Here is an 8,826-nt window from a genome sequence, read left to right on the forward strand (position 1 = left end):
TCACTTCATACCTTTATAATCAAACACAAGGCATTGCATCATCTCTTCATTCCTTTAGAATCAAACACGAGGCATTGCATCACCACTTCATTCCTTTAGAATCAAACACAAGGCTTTGCATCATCACTTCATTCCTTTAGAATCAAACACGAGGCATTGCATCATCACTTCATTCCTTTAGAATCAAACACGAGGCATTGCATCACCACTTCATTCCTTTAGAATCAAACACAAGGCTTTGCATCATCACTTCATTCCTTTAGAATCAAACACAAGGCTTTGCATCATCACTTCATTCCTTTATAATCAAACACAAGGCATTGCATCATCTCTTCATTCCTTTAGAATCAAACACGAGGCATTGTATCACCACTTCATTCCTTTAGAATCAAACACAAGGCATTGCATCATCACTTGATTCCTTTATAATCAAACACAAGGCATTGCATCATCACTTCATTCCTTTAGAATCAAACACAAGGCATTGCATCATCGCTTCATTCCTTTAGAATCAAACACAAGGCTTTGCATCATCACTTCATTCCTTTAGAATCAAACACAAGGCTTTGCATCATCACTTCATTCCTTTAGAATCAAACACAAGGCTTTGCATCATCACTTCATTCCTTTATAATCAAACACAAGGCATTGCATCATCACTTGATTCCTTTATAATCAAACACAAGGCATTGCATCATCACTTCATTCCTTTATAATCATACACAAGGCATTGCATCATCGCTTCATTCCTTTAGAATCAAACACGAGGCATTGCATCATCACTTCATTCCTTTATAATCATACACAAGGCATTGCATCTTCACTTCATTCCTTTAGAATCAAACACAAGGCTTTGCATCTTCACTTCATTCCTTTAGAGTCAAACACAAGGGATTGCATCATCACTTCCTTCCTTTATAATCAAACACAAGGCATTGCATCATCACTTCATTCCTTTAGAATCAAACACAAGGCTTTGCATCATCACTTCATTCCTTTAGAATCAAACACGAGGCTTTGCATCATCACTTCATTCCTTTAGAATCAAACACAAGGCTTTGCATCATCACTTCATTCCTTTAGAATCAAACACGAGGCATTGCATCTTCACTTCATTCCTTTAGAGTCAAACACAAGGCATTGCATCATCACTTCCTTCCTTTATAATCAAACACAAGGCATTGCATCATCACTTCCTTCCTTTATAATCAAACACAAGGCATTGCATCATCACTTCCTTCCTTTATAATCAAACACAAGGCATTGCATCATCACTTCATTCCTTTAGAATCAAACACGAGGCATTGCATCATCACTTCATTCCTTTAGAATCAAACACAAGGCATTGCATCACCACTTCATTCCTTTATAATCAAACACAAGGCATTGCATCATCACTTCCTTCCTCTAGAATCAAACACAAGGCATTGCATCATCACTTCCTTCCTTTAGAATCAAACACAAGGCATTGCATCATCGCTTCATTCCTTTAGAATCAGACACGAAGCATTGCATCATCACTTCATTCCTTTATAATCAGACACGAGGCATTGCATCATCACTTCATTCCTTTAGAATCAAACACAAGGCATTGCATCATCGCTTCATTCCTTTAGAATCAAACACAAGGCATTGCATCATCACTTCATTCCTTTATAATCAGACACGAGGCATTGCATCATCACTTCATTCCTTTATAATCAAACACAAGGCATTGCATCATCACTTCATTCCTTTAGAATCAAACACAAGGCATTGCATCATCACTTCGAATCAAACACAAGGCATTGCATCATCACTTCATTCCTTTAGAATCAAACACAAGGCATTGCATCATCACTTCATTCCTTTAGAATCAAACACAAGGCATTGCATCATCACTTCATTCCTTTATAATCAGACACGAGGCATTGCATCATCACTTCATTCCTTTAGAATCAAACACAAGGCATTGCATCATCACTTCATTCCTTTAGAATCAAACACAAGGCATTGCATCATCGCTTCATTCCTTTATAATCAAACACAAGGCATTGGATCATCACTTCCTTCCTTTAGAATCAAACACAAGGCATTGCATCATCGCTTCATTCCTTTAGAATCAAACACAAGGCATTGCTTTATCGCTTCATTCCTTTAGAATCAAACACAAGGCCTTGCATCATCACTTCATTCCTTTAGAATCAAACACAAGGCATTGCATCATCACTTCATTCCTTTAGAATCAAACACAAGGCATTGCATCATCACTTCGAATCAAACACAAGGCATTGCATCATCACTTCATTCCTTTATAATCAAACACGAGGCATTGCATCATCACTTCATTCCTTTAGATTCAAACACGAGGCATTGCATCATCACTTCATTCCTTTAGAATCAAACACAAGGCATTGCATCATCACTTCATTCCTTTAGAATCAAACACGAGGCATTGCATCATCACTTCGAATCAAACACAAGGCATTGCATCATCACTTCATTCCTTTATAATCAAACACAAGGCATTGCATCATCACTTCATTCCTTTAGAATCAAACACAAGGCATTGCATCATCACTTCATTCCTTTAGAATCAAACACAAGGCATTGCATCATCACTTCGAATCAAACACAAGGCATTGCATCATCACTTCATTCCTTTATAATCAAACACAAGGCATTGCATCATCACTTCATTCCTTTAGAATCAAACACAAGGCATTGCATCACTTCATTCCTTTATAATCAAACACAAGGCATTGCATCATCACTTCGAATCAAACACAAGGCATTGCATCATCACTTCACTCCTTCAGAGTCAAACACAAGGCATTGCATCACCACTTCATTCCTTTAGATTCAAACACGAGGCATTGCATCATCACTTCATTCCTTTAGAATCAAACACAAGGCATTGCATCACTTCATTCCTTTAGAATCAAACACGAGGCATTGCATCACCACTTCATACCTTTATAATCAAACACGAGGCATTGCATCATCACTTCATTCCTTTAGAATCAAACACGAGGCATTGCATCATCACTTCATACCTTTATAATCAAACACGAGGCATTGCATCATCACTTCGATTCAAACACAAGGCATTGCATCATCACTTCATTCCTTTATAATCAAACACAAGGCATTGCATCATCACTTCATTCCTTTATAATCAAACACAAGGCATTGCATCATCACTTGATTCCTTTATAATCAAACACAAGGCATTGCATCATCACTTCATTCCTTTATAATCAAACACAAGGCATTGCATCATCACTTCATTCCTTTATAATCAAACACAAGGCATTGCATCATCACTTGATTCCTTTATAATCAAACACAAGGCATTGCATCACCACTTCAATCCTTTAGAATCAAACACGAGGCATTGCATCACTTCATTCCTTTATAATCAAACACAAGGCATTGCATCATCACTTGATTCCTTTATAATCAAACACAAGGCATTGCATCATCACTTCGAATCAAACACAAGGCATTGCATCATCACTTCATTCCTTTAGAATCAAACACAAGTCATTGCATCATCAGTTCATTCCTTTAGAATCAAACACAAGTCATTGCATCATTACTTCATTCCTTTAGAGTCAGACCAGGACCGTAAGTCATAGTGATACTTTTCAGAAACCTTATCACAGTGCACACATGAATGACCCCTGCCAACTACTGCAATGCATTTCGGACCAGAAAGGTCCTTCGTCATAACTTATGAAAATGCACATCAACAACAAAACTACAAACACAATCTTTGTGCATGAAAGACTGACGCTTAGCCAAGAATAACAGTCTTTAAAAAACCCTGTAAAGAAGGAACAAGTTATAAGCAGATTCCAACCCCTGCAAGAGAGAATCATAAGCCTGATTAGGGTGACCAACCGCCCGTAAATTTCACGGACAGTCCGTAATTTCGGCCGTCTGTCCGTTGTCCGTGAAGGAATCTTTAACGGACGCCATTTGTCCGTCATTTTAACAGGGCACCGCTTGCTCCACCCTAAAGCCGGCACAGCTTGCACCCACCTCTTTTCTTCACTCCGAGGCTGCACCAAAGCTCCTCAGATGCCCCGCAGCATTGGAGAGGCGCAGCGGGATGGCTACCCTCACACCTCCAGCCCTTGATGACCTGTTAAGAGGTGCTTCGAAGGTGACTGAGAGTGGGGGCTGCCGGTTCAGGAGCAGCGACATCTATTCACATGCAAACAGCCCTGAATGTGTCATGTCTCTGCTATTTAGAGGGGGGCTCACACGTTCCATTTCTACTCAGGGCCCCAAACATCCGAGACGCGGCCAGATTACACCCCTGATTACACCGAGGCAGCATGTGGTTCTCTTCACAGAGCTTAATTACTGTCACTAAATTGTATGCAAACCTCGGTTCTTCAAACATGCAGTCTATAATTTAAGAAAATACAGAAATGGCACAATCGCACCCACACTGATTAACAAAGTATGGAGGACAATCAGTTAAATCAGTTCTCTTAAGAGTATCTCCTGTAAGTACTGTACATCACAGTGGGGGGTGGCATTTTGGACAGAGAGCCTGTCTTCTCGCTGTCTTGTGCAGGAGAGGAGCCCAAGATGATACTAGAATACTGCATGCCCACCCCTGTGTTCCCTCTCCTGTGATGGCCCCTGCCCTCCCCTCAGTGATGGCACCTGTCCCCCCATGTGGTGGCTCCAGTCCACCCCACGCATGGGATGGCTCCTGTACCTCCATGTTGTGGCTCCAGTCCACCCCCACCTGTGGTGGCTCTTGTCCCCCCCTGTGGTGGATCCTGTCTCCTCCCTGGGTGGCTTCTGTCCCAGTACTGGAACGGCCCCTGCAGCGAGGGTGAAGTTCTTGATGGGCTTCTTCTCAAAAGGGCTCAGCTCAAAATTAATATAGAAAGGTCAGCGAGTAAGTAAGTGAAGGGATGGGTGAATGGCTGGATGAATTAGTGAAAGGGTGAATGGATGAATGAAAGATTGAATAAATGGCTAATGAGAGAGGATGGATGGATGGATGGATTGATGAGTGAGGGAAAGGATGGAGAGAAAATGTAAATAGCTGGATGTATGGGTGGAAGGGTAGCTGGATGATGGATGAGGGGAAGGATGATGGATGATGGATGAGGAGAAGGATGGATGGATGAGGGGAAGGATGGATGGATGAGGGGATGGATGGATGGATGGATGGATGGAGTGGATGGATGGAGGGGAAGGATGGATCAGGAGATGGATGGATGGATGGATGGATGAGGGGAAGGATGGATCAGGAGATGGATGGATGGATGAGGGGAAGGATAAATGGATGGATGGGTGAGGAGAAGGATGGATGATGGATGGATGGATGAAAGGATGGGTGGATGAGGGGAAGGATGGGTGGATGAGGGGAAGGATGGGTGGATGAGGGGAAGGATGGGTGGATGAGGGGAAGGATGGATGGATGAGGGGAAGGATGGATGGATGAGGGGATGGATGGATGAGGGGATGGATGGATGGATGGATGAGGGGATGGATGGATGGATGGGGGGAAGGATGGATGGGGGGAAGGATGGATGGATGAGGGGGATGGATGGATGAGGGGAAGGATGGATGGATGAGGGGGATGGATGGATGAGGGGATGGATGGATGGATGGATGAGGGGATGGATGGATGGATGAGGGGATGGATGGATGGATGAGGGGATGGATGGATGAGGGGATGGATGGATGAGGGGATGGATGAGGGGATGGATGGATGAGGGGATGGATGGATGAGGGGATGGATGAGGGGATGGATGGATGGAGGGATGGATGAGGGGATGGATGGATGGATGAGGGGATGGATGGATGGATGAGGGGATGGATGGATGGATGAGGGGATGGATAGAGGGGAAGGATGGGTGGGTGAAAGGATGGATGGATGATGAGGGGAAGGATGGATGATGAGGGACAGGGTGGATGGATGGATGATGAGGGGAAGGGTGGATGGATGGATGATGAGGGGGTGCGTGAAAGGATGGATGGATGGATGATTAGGGAATGGATGGATGATGATGAGGGGGTGGGTAAAAGGATGGATGGATGATGAGGGGATGGATGGATGGATGGATGATGAGGGGATGGATGGATGGATGGATGGATGATGAGGGGAAGGATGGATGGATGATCAGTGGGTGGGTAGAAGGATGGATGGATGATGAGGGAAAAGGATGGATGGATGATGAGGGAAAGGATGGATGATGAGGGGACGGATGGATGGATGGATGGATGATGGGTGGGTGAAAGGATGGATGGATGGAGAGTCGGTGGGTGAAAGGATGGATGGATGAGTGGGTGGGTGGATAGTGGGTGGGTGAAAGGATGGATCAGTGGATTGGATGGTGGGTGGGTGGATGGATGGTGGGTGGGTGGATGGTTGGGTGTATGATGGGTGGGTAGGTGGATGAGTGAAATGATGGATGGATTGATAAGTGCAAGGGTGAATGAATGGACGTATGAGTGAAAGGGTGGATGTAAGGATGGATGAGTGAGTGAAAGGGAGGGTAGATGGACAAAAGGATGAATAGATGTGTGAAGGAGTGAAATGATAGATGGATGAGTGATAGGATCAATGGATGGATTCATGAGTGGATGAGTAGATGGATGGATGGGTGGGTGGGTGGATGGATGGAAGGAAGGATGGCTAAGTGAAAGGGTCGATGGAGAGAGAAAGGGAGGATGGATGGATGACTAAAATAGTGGATGGGTGGAGGGATTAGTAAGTGAAAGGATGGCTGGATTGGTGAAAGGGTAAATGGCTGAATGGATGAGTGAATGGATGGATGGGATAAAGAGTGGATGGATAAGTGTACAGATGGATAGGGTGAAATGGTGGATGGATGGATGGATGGATGGATGGATAATGGAGATGAGTGAAAGGATGGATGAGGGGATGAATGAAGGGATGGATGAGTGAAATGATAGATGGAAGGATACATGATGGATAGGTTTGCAAACGGTTGAATATGTTTGGAAATGGCTGGGCTTACTTATATACTATTGCGCGACCTCTGATGTGTCTGTAAAACGTCTATATTGTCCTGAAGTTTTGTCCTGAATTTTGACCTCCTGTCCTGAATTTGTGTCCTGAATTTTGACCCTTTGTCCTGAATTTTTACACTCACCGTCCTGAATTTGCACCAATGCCAGTTGGTCACCCTAAGCCTGATACCACTAGTAAAAAACAGTATCATGAGTCTTGCATGAGGCTGCATTCTAGTATTTGTGCCGCTCATTGAAAAACGCCTACAGACGACGTGTGTCGAGCCACAGAGTTCATTACATCATTTGTGTTCTAAACAAGCAGCAAACTGAAAGTGCCGTCATTCCAAGATGCAAACTCAAGAAGAAACCAAGGTGATTCTTACCCAAGTCAAGATGGCGAACAGGACTACGTGGAGGATGGGGGGGCACTCGAGGCAGCCCCTGCTTGTGCCCGGAGGGACCAAGGCCCCGGAGTGTGGGTTGAAGAGAGCCTGCTAGGTTAACAGCTACGCATGCGCAGAGTACAGACACTGCCTCCTGCCCCGGAGCGTGGGCTGAAGAGAGGCTGCTGGGTCACCAGCTGCGCATGCGCAGAGTACAGACACTGCCTCCTGCCCCGGAGCGTGGGCTGAAGAGAGCCTGCTGGGTCAGCAGCTGCGCATGCGCAGAGGACAGACACTGCCTCGGCGGGTTAAAGAGGGCCTCCTATTAACTGTGCATGCGCTGAGGACAGACACAGCCACGGTGGGTTACAGTGGGCCTTGTATTAACAACTGCGCATGTGCTAGAGACAGACCCAGCTTCCCGTCGGTGTACCGTAGTTATGATCTTCCCATCTGGAAGATCTTCCCCGTACAATCTGCGCATGCGTATTTCACCACGCACACGTGTATGCTTGAAGACTACTTTCGCCTGTCCGTATGAGCTCCCCTGCATCCCCCCGCACGTAGCATTGAAACTCGGTCCGTTCGGTCAGTATATTTTCTTATACTTGTTAGCTTCTATTTGTCTATTTTATGCACGTAGCATTGAAACTCGGTCAGTTCGGTCAGAATATTTTCTTTTATATGTCCAGCTCATCCTGTTTCTTTTAGGGAAGGTTGTGAGGAGGGAAGGGGAACGCTAGGCCGTATATCTTCGAAAACGCTCCTGAATGATCCCCCACTTGAAATAAAAAAAGAAAACGCTCCTGAATGATCCCCCACTTGAAATAAAAAAAGAAAACGCTCCTGAATGATCCCCCACTTGAAATAAAAAAAGAAAACGCTCCTGAATGATCCCCCACTTGAAATAAAAAAAGAAAACGCCCCTGAATGTTGCAGTTGATCAAGGATCCGTTTTCCTGAATTCTGCAGCAATTGTGTCTGTGTGTTATTACGAGCACTGGCAGAGCCACTAACTCTGGCATATAGTGAAGACACAACATTCTTTCACAGATAGGTAACATATTCACATCCGTATGCAGAAGCATCTATACACACAAAGCACAAAGCATTTACAGATGATTTACCCATAGACCAAAGTACACGCTTCAAACCACAAACCAACAGACATGCAAGCACCCATGCACGCAGACCGAAAGAAATACCTGCACCCTAACGCATTAACCAATAGATTTACAGGCAACTTTGCACACAGACCATATAACATAAAGTCATAATAAGTTACCCCAACACACAGACCAACAGACATACACCTAAGCATACAGATTAACAGACCTGTGGAACAAAATCCATACAGATTAACAGATACACAAATAATGCAACACACAAACTGAAAGAAAAACCAACATCAAATACATAAGGACCAGCAGACGCAAATGTACTCCAAAAC

At 44.3% G+C, this 8,826-nt stretch overlaps 1 long non-coding RNA gene across 1 annotated transcript in view; it reads right to left on the minus strand.

Annotated features, from left to right (window-relative positions):
• The window catches only part of LOC147662717 (uncharacterized), an 82,382-nt gene extending 74,966 nt beyond the window's left edge, over positions 1-7,416 (minus strand). Inside the window, exon 1 of the long non-coding RNA XR_015305505.1 lies at positions 7,377-7,416. This is a non-coding gene — a long non-coding RNA (uncharacterized LOC147662717). The remainder of the gene's footprint in view (positions 1-7,376) is intronic.
• Positions 7,417-8,826: the final 1,410 nt, after the last annotated feature.

Source organism: Lissotriton vulgaris, unplaced genomic scaffold, assembly GCF_964263255.1.
Source record: "Lissotriton vulgaris unplaced genomic scaffold, aLisVul1.2 SCAFFOLD_1409, whole genome shotgun sequence".
Taxonomy (NCBI): Eukaryota; Metazoa; Chordata; class Amphibia; order Caudata; family Salamandridae; genus Lissotriton; species Lissotriton vulgaris.